The sequence below is a fragment of the Mus musculus genome, chromosome 8 (assembly GCF_000001635.26).
Source record: "Mus musculus strain C57BL/6J chromosome 8, GRCm38.p6 C57BL/6J".
NCBI classification, from domain to species: Eukaryota; Metazoa; Chordata; class Mammalia; order Rodentia; family Muridae; genus Mus; species Mus musculus.
Genome location: NC_000074.6, coordinates 117,139,872 through 117,151,808, shown reverse-complemented (window position 1 = coordinate 117,151,808; position 11,937 = coordinate 117,139,872).

The window sequence follows — 11,937 nt, the reverse complement described above, 5'->3', positions numbered from 1 at the left end:
TCTTTAGCGAGATTTCCATCTACCTTGCTGTTGGGTGTGTGGTGAGCTGGTTCATTCATCAGTGTTCCCATGGTATACCTTCTTCACCTGCCCCTTGGATGTGTCTAACAGTCTGTGAACTCATTTGAATCCTCCAAATGCCTAGCCACTGGGCTGCCTTCTGACGTCCTTCTGGGTACTCACAACCGCTCTGATAAAAATGGTAAGTTGGTAATTCTCAGAGCGGTGGATAGCACATCACTCTTTCCGGGATAATTGGAGCATCTCCTCACCCGGCAATAGTGAAGGTACAGTGCTAGCGAAGGCTGACAACAGGGTCTGGCACACAGTAGGTCCTCAATGCATGCTGTATTACTCCTCTTATGATTATTATTCCCCCTACCATCCTTGCCTTTGATTTTGGCAGGATCTTGCCCAGCCTGGGAATTATTAACCTCTAGTTGACTTTTTAGTGAATTCTAATTTCTCCACCCCTGAAGCCAGCACTGGCCAAGTTGACATCCGTCTCCCTTTTGTCTTTCTTTGACTCTAATTCTGGGAACTAGATGAACTCTGTTTCCCATCTCCATCACATACTTTTGCCTTCCATACCAGACCTTTAAAACCCCTTCTGTCTCTTCTTTAGCATGTCCCATGGCTTTATTTATGGGTTGACAGACCCTCAATGTATCCTAGGCTGGACTTGAAATCATAAAGATCTACCTGCCCCTGTCTCCTGTGTATTGAGATTAAAGGTGTGTGCCACCATACCCCATTTTTTTTTATTATTTTATGTATTCACCATTGCTCTCTTCAGACACAGCAGAAGAGGGCATCAGACCCCATTACAGGTGGTTGTGAGCCACTATGTGGTTGTTTGGAATTGAACTCAGGACCTCTGGAAGAGCAGTCAGTACTCTTAACCACTGAGCCATCTCTCCAGCCCCCACTTTTTAAAGAATGATTTGTGTATTTATTTTTATGTACATGAGTACTCTGTAGCTGTACAGATGGTTGTGAGCCTTCGTGTGGCTGTTGGGAATTGTATTTAGAACCTCTGCTTGCTCCGGTCAGCCCTGCTCGCTCCGGTCAACTCTGCTTGCTCAGTCCCTGCTCACTCCAGTCCTAAGATATATTTATTATTATACATAAGTACACTGTAGCTGATTTCAGACTCACTAGAAGAGGGCGTCAGATCTCATTACGGGTGATTGCGAGCCACTATGTGGTTGCTGGGATTTGAACTCAGGACCTTTGGAAGAGCAGTCAGTGCTCTTACCTGCTGAGCCATCTCGCCAGCCCACACACCCCACTTTTTAAAATTACAATTATGTGTGTTTCTGTGTGGCTCTCTGCACATGAGCACAGATACCCATGGAGACCAGAGTCACTGGATATCCTGAACCTGGAGCTATGGGTAGTTATGAACCATCCAATATGGATGCTGGGAACCAAACTTGGGTCCTCAGCCAGAGTAGCCGGTGTTCTTAACCACTGAGCCATCTTTCCTTCCTCCCACCTTCTGGTTTTCTCTTCTCTTTTCTTCTTCCTTTGTTTCTTTCTGTTTTAGTTTTTTGATACAGGGTTTCTCTTTCTCTCTGCATAGCCCTGGCTATCCTGGAACTCACTCTGTAGACCAGGCTGGCCTCAAACTCACAGGGATCCTCCTGCCTCTGCCTTCCAAGTGCTGAAATTAAAGGTGTGTGCCACCACTGCCCGGCTCTGATTTCCTTTTAGACATTTACATAATTTCAACTGTTTTCAGAAAAGCACCATATCTCAGGTGCTTCCTCCATGTCCTGCTTGAGGAAGCTGTGTTCTCATGATATCTTCTTGTGCTTTCTTTTAGAGGGTTTTGGTTCCCCATCTTAGGTGTGTGATTGACCTCAGACGTGTGCCTTTTCTATTCTCTCCCTCAGTCCTGCTGAGACAAATACACCTAAATATGAAGTCCATTCACACCTTGAACAGCCCGTTCACTCAGCCGAAGTTCTAAGTGCTAACCCTTGTGGGAGACCGTAGGCAATTAGGGTCGGTGCTAAATCTAAGGAACTAATTGGCTACTAGGGGAAGGAATGCCGAGAGAGCAGTAATTTAGTTGGCAATGATGTGGCCTGCTTATTCAGACTTGTGTGTGCCTCTGGGATCACAGCAGACAGGGGCCACCCCACCATCAGTCATCCTGTCTCTAACATAAGTCTGTCAGTTCCCCGGTACAAGTCCAGGACAACTTTCTGGAGTTGGTTCTCTCCTCCTCCTGGAGAGTGAACTATAGGCTGTCAGGCTTGGCTGCAAGCATCTTTAGCCGCTGAGCCATCTTGCCAGCCCCTTCTTTTACATCTCTACCATCATTCATGGTCAGCCCTATGGGCCTGAACCTTTGAGTGAAACCAGTGGAGTCTCCTTGCTGGCCTAATGTACCTGATTTGTTCCCCCTTCCTGGTACCTGTCCCCGGGGCCAGACAGTCTCCAGCATCATCTCACAGAGTCCTTCCACTCAGCTCCTTTTGGTCTCGCTGTACCGTGAACTCTTCCCCTGGAGTCTAGCTGCCAGACTCAAGTCTTACCTCTGTCACATTACAGCTTTCCACCGTGGGCATGCTCCTGCATCAAGCTCCTAGCTGGGAACAGCTGTCTCAGTTGGACCCCACCTGACTCACCACCTGTCACGTAGTTCACACCTGGAACACATCTATGTTCCACTGTGGAACTTGCCTGACACATAGCCAGGTCCTGCATCTCTGACAAACACACTTGGCCCTGGTCTCACATCATGTACCTAGTTTTCTTGTGGCTGTGACGAAATGCTTGACACAAACAATGAAAAATGATTTACCTGGCTCACAGTCTCAGACTCTGTTGTACAGTTGTGACAGCACCCTGCAGGATAGCTGCAGTTATCCCGATGCCACTATGTGTCACTGTGGTGAGTGATCAGTAAACAGTGACTTTAAAAAGCACAGTCACAGGGCTGGAAAGAGGCGCTCGGTGGTTAGGAGCTCATACTGCTCTTGCAGAGGACCTTAGTTTAGTTCCCAGCCTCCATGTCAGATTGCTCGTAACCACCTGTAACTCCAGTTTCAGAGGATCAGACACCCCCTACTGGCCTTCTCAGGTACTACACATACACATGCAGGCATGCATGTACAGACACACACATGTACAGGGACACAGACATGCACACACATGTACACATTCACTCCCACACAGACATGCTCATGCATGCAAGTACACGCACACACTCATGCAATTTAAAATAATTTAAACTAAACGAAAACTGCAAGCACGGAGGCACAGATGAAGAGAGGGCTCACTGGTTAGAAGTGCTTGCTAAGCAAGCATGGGGAAAAGAGCTTGGATCCCAAGAACACACTTGAGTGCCAGGTGGGCAGGGTGGCGTGCCTGAAATTCAAGCCTGGAAAGGGAGAGGCTAAGCAGCCCAGAGCAAGCTGGTTAGCAAGACTAGACAGGTGAGCAAGCTCTGGGTTTGATGTTACGACCCTACCTTCATGGACCAGGTAAAGAGTGATATCGGATAACTCCAACATCAACCTCTGGTCTCCACATATACTCAGACGCATGCACACCGGCAGCCACACACGTGCAAACGTGCACACCATATACACATACAAAGCAAAACAAAACAAAAACCCGCAGTCACGGGCTGTCGAGATGGCTCAGCGGGTAAGAGCCTTGACTGCTCTTCCGAAGGTCCTGAGTTCAATTCCCAGCAACCACATGGTGGCTCACAACCATCTGTAATGGGATCCGATGCCCTCTTCTGGTGTGTCTGAAGACAGCTACAGTGTACTTATATATAATAATAAATAAATCTTTGGGCCTGAGTGAGCGGGGCTGACCGGAGTGAGCAGAGGTCCTAAAATTCATTTCCCAACAACTACATAAAGGCTCACAACCATCTGTACAGCTACAGTGTACTCACATACATAAAACAAATTTTTTTTTTTTTTTTTTTTGGTTTTTCAAGACAGGGTTTCTCTGTACACCCTGGCTGTCCTGGAACTCACTCTGTAGACCAGGCTGGCCTTGAACTCAGAAATCCACCTGCCTCTGCCTCCTGAGTGCTGGGATTAAAGGAATGTGCCACCACGCCCGGCTAAATAAATCTTTTAAAAACAACAAACCTCAGTCACACCTATAGTATTAGCAGCAGCAGTTTGGACACACATCTCTCTTTTCCTTTCCCTGGGGGCTTATTAAATAAAGGGGGCATCAACTCAGTTTCTCTATAATGACCACTTCCTCTAGTGCCTCCCTATGCAAGGAGCTCAGTATCCATCACACTGACCAGCCTGTCCCTTCTGCCACCTAATCAGGCATTCCATGTCACAGTCTAAAAGACTGTGTCCCAGAGGACCACTGACCTCCAGCTAACTCATAGAGTAGCCAGGGTATTGAATCCTATTGTTTCAGAAACCCTTGTAAACTCCCATGCTCCATCATTTGTCCCTGCCCATCCATGCACTCCCAGGTTCTAGGTAAAGAGCCTGGTAAACATTCAAGCAACGAAATGGAAACCAAGAGACTCAGAACCTAAGAGACAAGCATGCAGGGGCATGGGTTTAACTGGGGCACCATGGCTCTGAACACATCCCTCCAGGTCCAGTCAATCAACTCTGCAGATAGCATCTGGGCAGGTGACTGTTTTCAATGTCTCCCTCTTGGGAAAGGTGGTTTCAACATCGATAATTTGCGCTTTGTGGCTCCCAGGTGCGCTCTTTAATCAAGACGGCGCTGTCCTTCCAGAGGAACAGGTTGCCACTTTTCATGAAATTTGTCCTATTTAGCAAACTTTTTTGGTTGGGTGCCTGATGAATTGCTTTCTTTGTCACAATTGTAAGCTTTTAAAATGACCATGTGGAGAGTCTTGGGGAGTTCCTGTATGGCGGGGGGGAGACACTGGAAGTTTGGTCTCTCCAGCTCCATTCTAAGTGTCTGAAGAGCAGGGACCACAGGCAACGGTCTGAATCTCCTGTGGCACCTGGCATGGGCACATGGGCAGGCAGGATTTCAAGAAGTCATTATCTGCTGTGGTGGTTTCTTTCTTTTTTCATTTCATTTTTTATTAGATATTTTCTTCATTTACATTTCAAATGCTATCCTGAAAGTCCCTTATACCCTCCCCCCGCCCTGCTCCCCAACCCACCCACTCCTGCTTCCTGGCCCTGGCATTCCCCTGTACTGGGGCATATGATCTTCACAAGACCAAGGGCCTCTCCTCTCATTGATGGCTGACTAGGCCATCCTCTGCTACATATGCAACTAGAGACACAGTTCTGGGGGTTACTGGTTAGTTCATACTGTTGATCCTCCCTGCTGGGATAGGCTTTGGGAAGGATAAAGCACGGATCAGATTCAAATCTGGTCTCTAGAAACTTCAGAACCCCCCTGTCCTGGGATAAGACACAAACACAAGAGATGAGCAACTGACTTGGCTAAATGGGATGCATGGGAGGGAGTGTGGCAGGGAGCTTCACTGAGATGCATCCCCTTCCCAGAGCATCACTTGTACTTAAAGATGGAGGGGTCCTTTGATACACAAGCACTGACTGCCATGGCAGACACTGTGGCGTTTTCATGCCTTTCATGGTAGACCCATATACTGTACCTTTTTTCTCCCCCTCTTTCTGCTAATGAATGTTTTCTGACGGATACAGGCAAAGATGGTCACCTGCATGTGATAGCATTGAGTCCCCAATTCAAGCACTCTTCACCATGACCCATATGTGTTGGATCAGGCAGCTGAGTATCCTGGACTCCAGCTTACGCATGGTTTTCATATGTATATGCAATGTGTGCATGTGGGGGGACACTTATGGTAGTTTTTATACTCACGGTGGGAAAGTGAATGATTCTGGCAAGTGTATGTATGGATGTATGATGGCTGGAGGGTGAATGGATGGATAAATGATGGACAGATTGATGGATGGATGGGTGGTGGATGAATAGAAAATAGTTGGATGGATAGACGATGGATGGATGGACAGATGGATAGATAGATAGATAGATAGATAGATAGATAGACAGACAGATGATGAATGGGTGGATGGAATGATGGATCGATGGGTGGGTGATCGGTGAATGTATAGATGATAGACAGATGGATAGATGATGTAGGGATGAGTGGTGGATGGATAATAGATGGATGGATACATAATAGATGGATGGATGATGGATGGATGGATAGATGATGGATGGAGGATAGATGGTGGACAGATGGGTAGATGATAGATGAAGGATAGATGATAGACAGATGGATAGATGGTGGACAGATGGGTAGATGATAGATGGAGGATAGATGATAGATGGATAGATGGTGGACAGATGGATAGATGATGAACAGATGGGTAGATGATGGATGGAGGATAGATGATGGACAGATGGATGGACAGATGTGTAGATGATGGACAGATGGATGGATAATGGACAGATAGATGATGGACAAATGGATGGATGATGGACAGATCGATGGATAATGGACAGATAGATAGATGATGGACAGATGGATGGATGATGGACAGATGGATAGATGATGGACAGATGGATGGATAATGGACAAATGTATAGATGATGGACAGATGGATGGATAATGGACAGATAGATGATGGACAAATGGATGGATGATAGACAGATGGATAGATGATGGACAGATAGATAGATGATGGACAGATGGATGGATGTTGAATGGGTAGGTGGTGAATGTGATGAATGGTGCATAGTTGGATAAGAGATGGAGAGGAGGACAAGACAGTGTGTCCCTACATAACAAACAATTTACATCTTCTTATCATTAACGACACTGTGTAGTTCTATATTATTTGTACACCAAAAGTCCTTTCACATCACAGCAGAATCAAGGACACTGGAATGATCCATTTCACTGGTGAAGAAAAGTGCAGCCTCAAGCAATAGTACCTTATACACATGGGACCTGACCAGCTTTTGGCGGTGAGCTGGCATTGGCTCAGCATCTTCAACACGGGAGCTCAGGGAAGGTACAGGGAGAAGGTCACCGTTGAAGACTGCCTTTCCTTCCTGAGCCATATGTCACAAGTCAGTGCTGTGCAAGGGCAGACGTGCTTCTATGGAGACTCTGCTGTGGGTCCCGCTCTTCTTGGGGACACTTGTGCATCTGGCAAGTCACACACTATTTCAGGAAGTCTGTGAGAATCCTACAGCCCTCCTGTGTCCTCTCAGGGGACATCCTGAGTCTAACCGAATACAGAAACACAAGCACAGAACTTCCAGGAAGATCAGTAGGGTGGGGGTATACCTCAGGGAATATAGCACATTCAGAAACCTCCATCTGTGGCCACTGCAGCTCCTCCGTCATCCCCCTTCTGAAACCTCACATGTCCATTTCAAGCTGGAACATCCCCTCCTCCCTTAAGATGCTTCTCACGTCTCGGTGGAGAGAACACCTGAGGTCGGCTGCTTCAGAGATCCAGGCACTAGTGTGTTAACTGGGCAAGGTGGAGACCAGGAAACAGAAAACTCCACAGATTACTCAGAAGTGCCTGGCTCTTAGGAGTCAGTATCTTCAGGGTCTTGAATGCCAGGGGTGGCCACAGCAGGTAGAAGATTAATGCCGTTGACTTTATAGGTCCACCCAAAACACCTGTGTTGAGAACTTCCTATATGTCAGGCCCTGGTCTAGACCCCAGCTTCTTAAACTGCAGGTTGTGATCCCGCGTAGGATCATAAAACTCGACGCAGGAGCCTTGAAAAAGATTTGGCCAACAATAAATGATTTTGGAAAATTCAGTCACCAAAAACTAGTGTCATAAGCCCGAGGCATTTCTGGTGTCTCATTGGTGTTGCACGGCAGAATTTCCTCTGCAGCTTCGGTTCTGAACACACACCAGGCAAACTTTTCTCAGTGCATTCAGTGCATGTCTGTCACATGTCACCTGTGAATCCTGCCTCAAACACCTTGGCTCAGATTCAAAATCATTGTATGCTATGTACTGCAGTGTTTATATGTGTGTGTGGTGTGTATACATATACATATACATATACATATACATATACATATACATATACATATACATATACATATACATATACATATACATTTCCTGCTCTTTTAGAAACAACGATTTAGTTGCAGAAAACAAAGACTTAAGACTTCCCTCCTATCCTCCATCAGCTTGTATCAAGTCAGTCTATCTTTTGGATCAGATTTGTGTGAGGATATTTGGTTTTACAATTTGCTGGGTCTAGGGAGCTGGCTCATTGGGTAAGAGTGTTGACAATTCAGGCCTGAGGACGCAGATTTGCTTCTTTAACAGCCACATAAAAAGCCAGGAGTGGACACATATGCATGCCTGTAATCCCCAACACTGGGGTGGGAGGTAGGGACAGGAGGATCTCTGGGGCTTGTTGGCTGGCAGCTTAGTTGAAAAATGGAGAGCTGTAGTTTCAGTGAGAGACCCTGCCTCAAGAGAATAAAGTGGACCAAGACTGAGAAGGCCAGAGGTAGGTGCTTGTGGCCCCGTGATACCTTCCCCCAGACACCTAGATCCTAACTGCTGCAGCCTGTGACTATAGGACCTGCTACAGACAGGGACTTTGCAGATGTGTCCAAAGTAAAGACCTAGAGATGGAGATACATCCTGCATTAATTATCCCAGCAGGCCAGTGGACTCATAAGGGGGAGGCAGAGGAGAATTTGACCTGGAAGAAGAAAGCAATGTGCCCCTGGGAGCAGGGACTGAACTGTGATGTTGGGATTCTAGTCAGGGCATGAGGCGAGTTATGGAGAGTTTCTCCCAGAGCCTCCAGAAGGAAGGTATCCCAAAGCCTCCCTGCTTTTTTACGACAGGACTCATTTTTTGGACTTCTGACACCCAGAACAGCAAGAGAATCAGTGTTCGTTGCTTTCGGCCATACCCAGGCATGTGGGATTTGTTCCATCCACAACAGAGAGCCTCACTCCTTCCTGTAAAGTGTCTTTGTCGGCCACAAGCTGGTTTGTCAGTCTACATACGCTCTCCCTGTTGTTGTCGTAAGAAACTGTAGTCCCTGCCCCTAGCTGAGAGCATGTGCTGGCAATGTGGACAATGCTGGCTCTCCCACATCAGTTCCTAGGGTCAGGGTAAGAACCCTGAGCCACGCTGGGGGCCTCACATCTGTCCTAATCAAATGACAAGTGAGAACAAAATCAGAATGTCACGTGACCCTCACCCTTCCCAAAGCCACTAAGGCTCTCCTGCCTCCTGGAAAGGGCAGGGTATCAGCTGCAAGCACTCATGGTACAATGTGGTGGACGGACTCCATAGGGGAAACACTGGATGTACTCAGATGTATGCACTGAGCAGGTGTCTCATAAACACTGCTGTCTGCAGGCTCCTGTGAGGAAGAGAAGTGGTTAAATCTCCACCCAGGACCATGGCTTTTGTCTTGTCTTCTGGCTTGAGCTGAGGCCCTACTTGGGCTAGGGGAAAAAAAAAAGACTTTTAGGAAATAATGGAGGGGTGGGAGAGGGAGACAGAGAGAGAGACACACACAGAGAGGAAGAGAGATAGGAAGAGAGAGAGGGGAGAGAAACAGACAGAGACAGAGAGTCAGAGGAGAGAGAGAGAAAGGAGAAAGACAGAGATAAACTGAGAGAAAGGAGAGACAGAAAGGAGAAAGACAGAGAAACAAGAGAGAAAGAAAAGAGAGAGATGGAGAGAGACAGAGAGAAAGGAGAGAGACATACAGAAAGAGAGACAGACAGACAGAAAGAGAGAGAGACAGAGAGAGACACACACAGAGATTTCCCACAGAGTGATGATTTGAATAAGTGTCCCCCACTGGCTTGTGCATTGAAACATTTGGTCCCCTGTTGGTGGCACTGCATGGGGAGGTGTAGCAGGTGTGGCCTTGCTAGAGGCAGTATGCCATTGGGCTCTGACAACTTACACACTCACACCATACCCAGTTGCTCTCTCTGCTCTGTGCTTGCCACCCAAGACGTTGCTCTTAGCTGTTCCTGCTGCTCTGCCTGCTGCCATGCTTCCCCAGGTGACAGTGATGGACTCTACCCCCCCCCCCCCCCGGGGACCATAAATCCAAAATAAACCCTTCCTCTAGGGGTTGCCTTGGCCATGGTCACAGCAACAGAAGAGTAACTCAGGCTATCAACTCAAGCTTGATAAATCCTCAGGCAGGATTTATCAAGTCCAAAGGTGGCAAACTGAGCCACATGCTAATGAGGAGCACAAACCCTCTGCCTCACACTGACCATGCAAATTGGCTATAAATATAAAACCAAGGAAAGTTCTCACAGCCACAGATTAAACAGCGGCTTCTCAGATTCACTGCTAATATCATGGGATTAAAAAAGAAATAGATAAATGGCGTTTCAGCCAAACTAAAAAAGTTGCCGTTTTTGCTTTGTTTTGTTTTGTACTTTGAAGGATACTATCAAAGAAAGTGAAAAGCCTGCTTATAAAACGGGGAAATATTGGAGAGCCATACCTCTGATGAGGGCTTTAAGTCATAATATGTAAAGATCTCTTTTTTAAAAAGATTCATTTTTACTGTTTTTTGAAAAGATTTATTTATTTATTTCATCTATGTGAGTATACTGTAATTGTCTTCAGACACACCAGGAGAGGGCATCAGATCCCATTACAGATGGTTGTGAGCCACCATGTGGTTGCTGGGAATTGAACTCAGGACCTCTGGAAGAGCAGCCAGTGCTCTCAACTGCTGAGCCATCTCTCCAGCTCCATTTTTACCGTTTGTGTGTGTGTGTGTGTGTGTGTGTGTGTGTGTGTGTGTGTGTGCAGGTGCCTGCAGAGTCTAGTAGATGGTGTCAGATCTCCTGGAACTGGAGTTATATGAAGTTGCAGCCCACCCCATGTGGATGCTGCATACTACAAGGGCAGCAAGACCTTAACCACTAGACCACCTCTCCACAACCCTCCCCAAAAGTTTCTTAGACTCAATAACAAAAGATAAATACCGCAGAAAATAGAGGCAAAAGGTTTGAGTTAGGCATTTCTCCAAAAGAGACTTCAGGCTCACCACCACACCAAGATGCTGCTTCATACGTATGAAGGAGGCTGAAATTAAAACAGCAGCCAAGGAGGATGTGGGCACGTTGGAACTCTGATGCCACAGCTGTGGCTCAGTGACTTTGGAAATAGTCTAGTAACTTTGCTGGGGATTAGCGAAGAACCCCATGATGGCTGGGCATAAACTTGCTCTATAAAGCATTGATTGATCATAGCCTAAATCCGAAGCTCCCGCCCCTGTGTTACAAACCCTAGACATTAAAATAAAGCCATTAGATAGTGCGGTGGTTTGAACAGGAATGGCCCCTATAAGCTCATAGGTTTGAGTGGCTGGTCACTGGGAGTGGTTCTACTTGACAGGGATTGGAATGTGTGGTCTTGTTGGAGGAAGTGTGTCACAGAGGGTGGGTTTTGGGGGTTTCAAATGCTCAAGCCAGGCCAGGCCCAGTGTCTCTCCGTTCTTGCTGCCTGCTGATCCAGATGTAGAACTCTCAGCTACCTTCCCAGCATCACGTCTGTCCGTGTGCCACTTCCCACCATGACAATAATGGATTTAATCTCTGAAACTGTAAACCAGCCCCAGTTAAGCGTTGTCTAGTAATCCTGGTGTCTCTTTCACAGCAATAGAACATCGACTAAGACTCATAGTAAAGAGAAAAGACAGAAAGGAGAGAAGAAAGAAAAAGTCTAGCAGAACTTCAAAAAAATGTTAAAATGTAGAGTTTTCATGTGATCCAGTAGGTTTATAGTTGGTATACACTCAAGAGAAATGAAGACATGTGTCCACATAAAACGGGTGCATGGTGCTGGGGTACAACTTGGTGGTGGAGCACTCACCTAGAACATATGAGGTCATACCTAGAATGTATGAGGTCATACTTAGAATAGATGAGGTCATGGTACTCTATCCTTTACCATCATCAACAACACT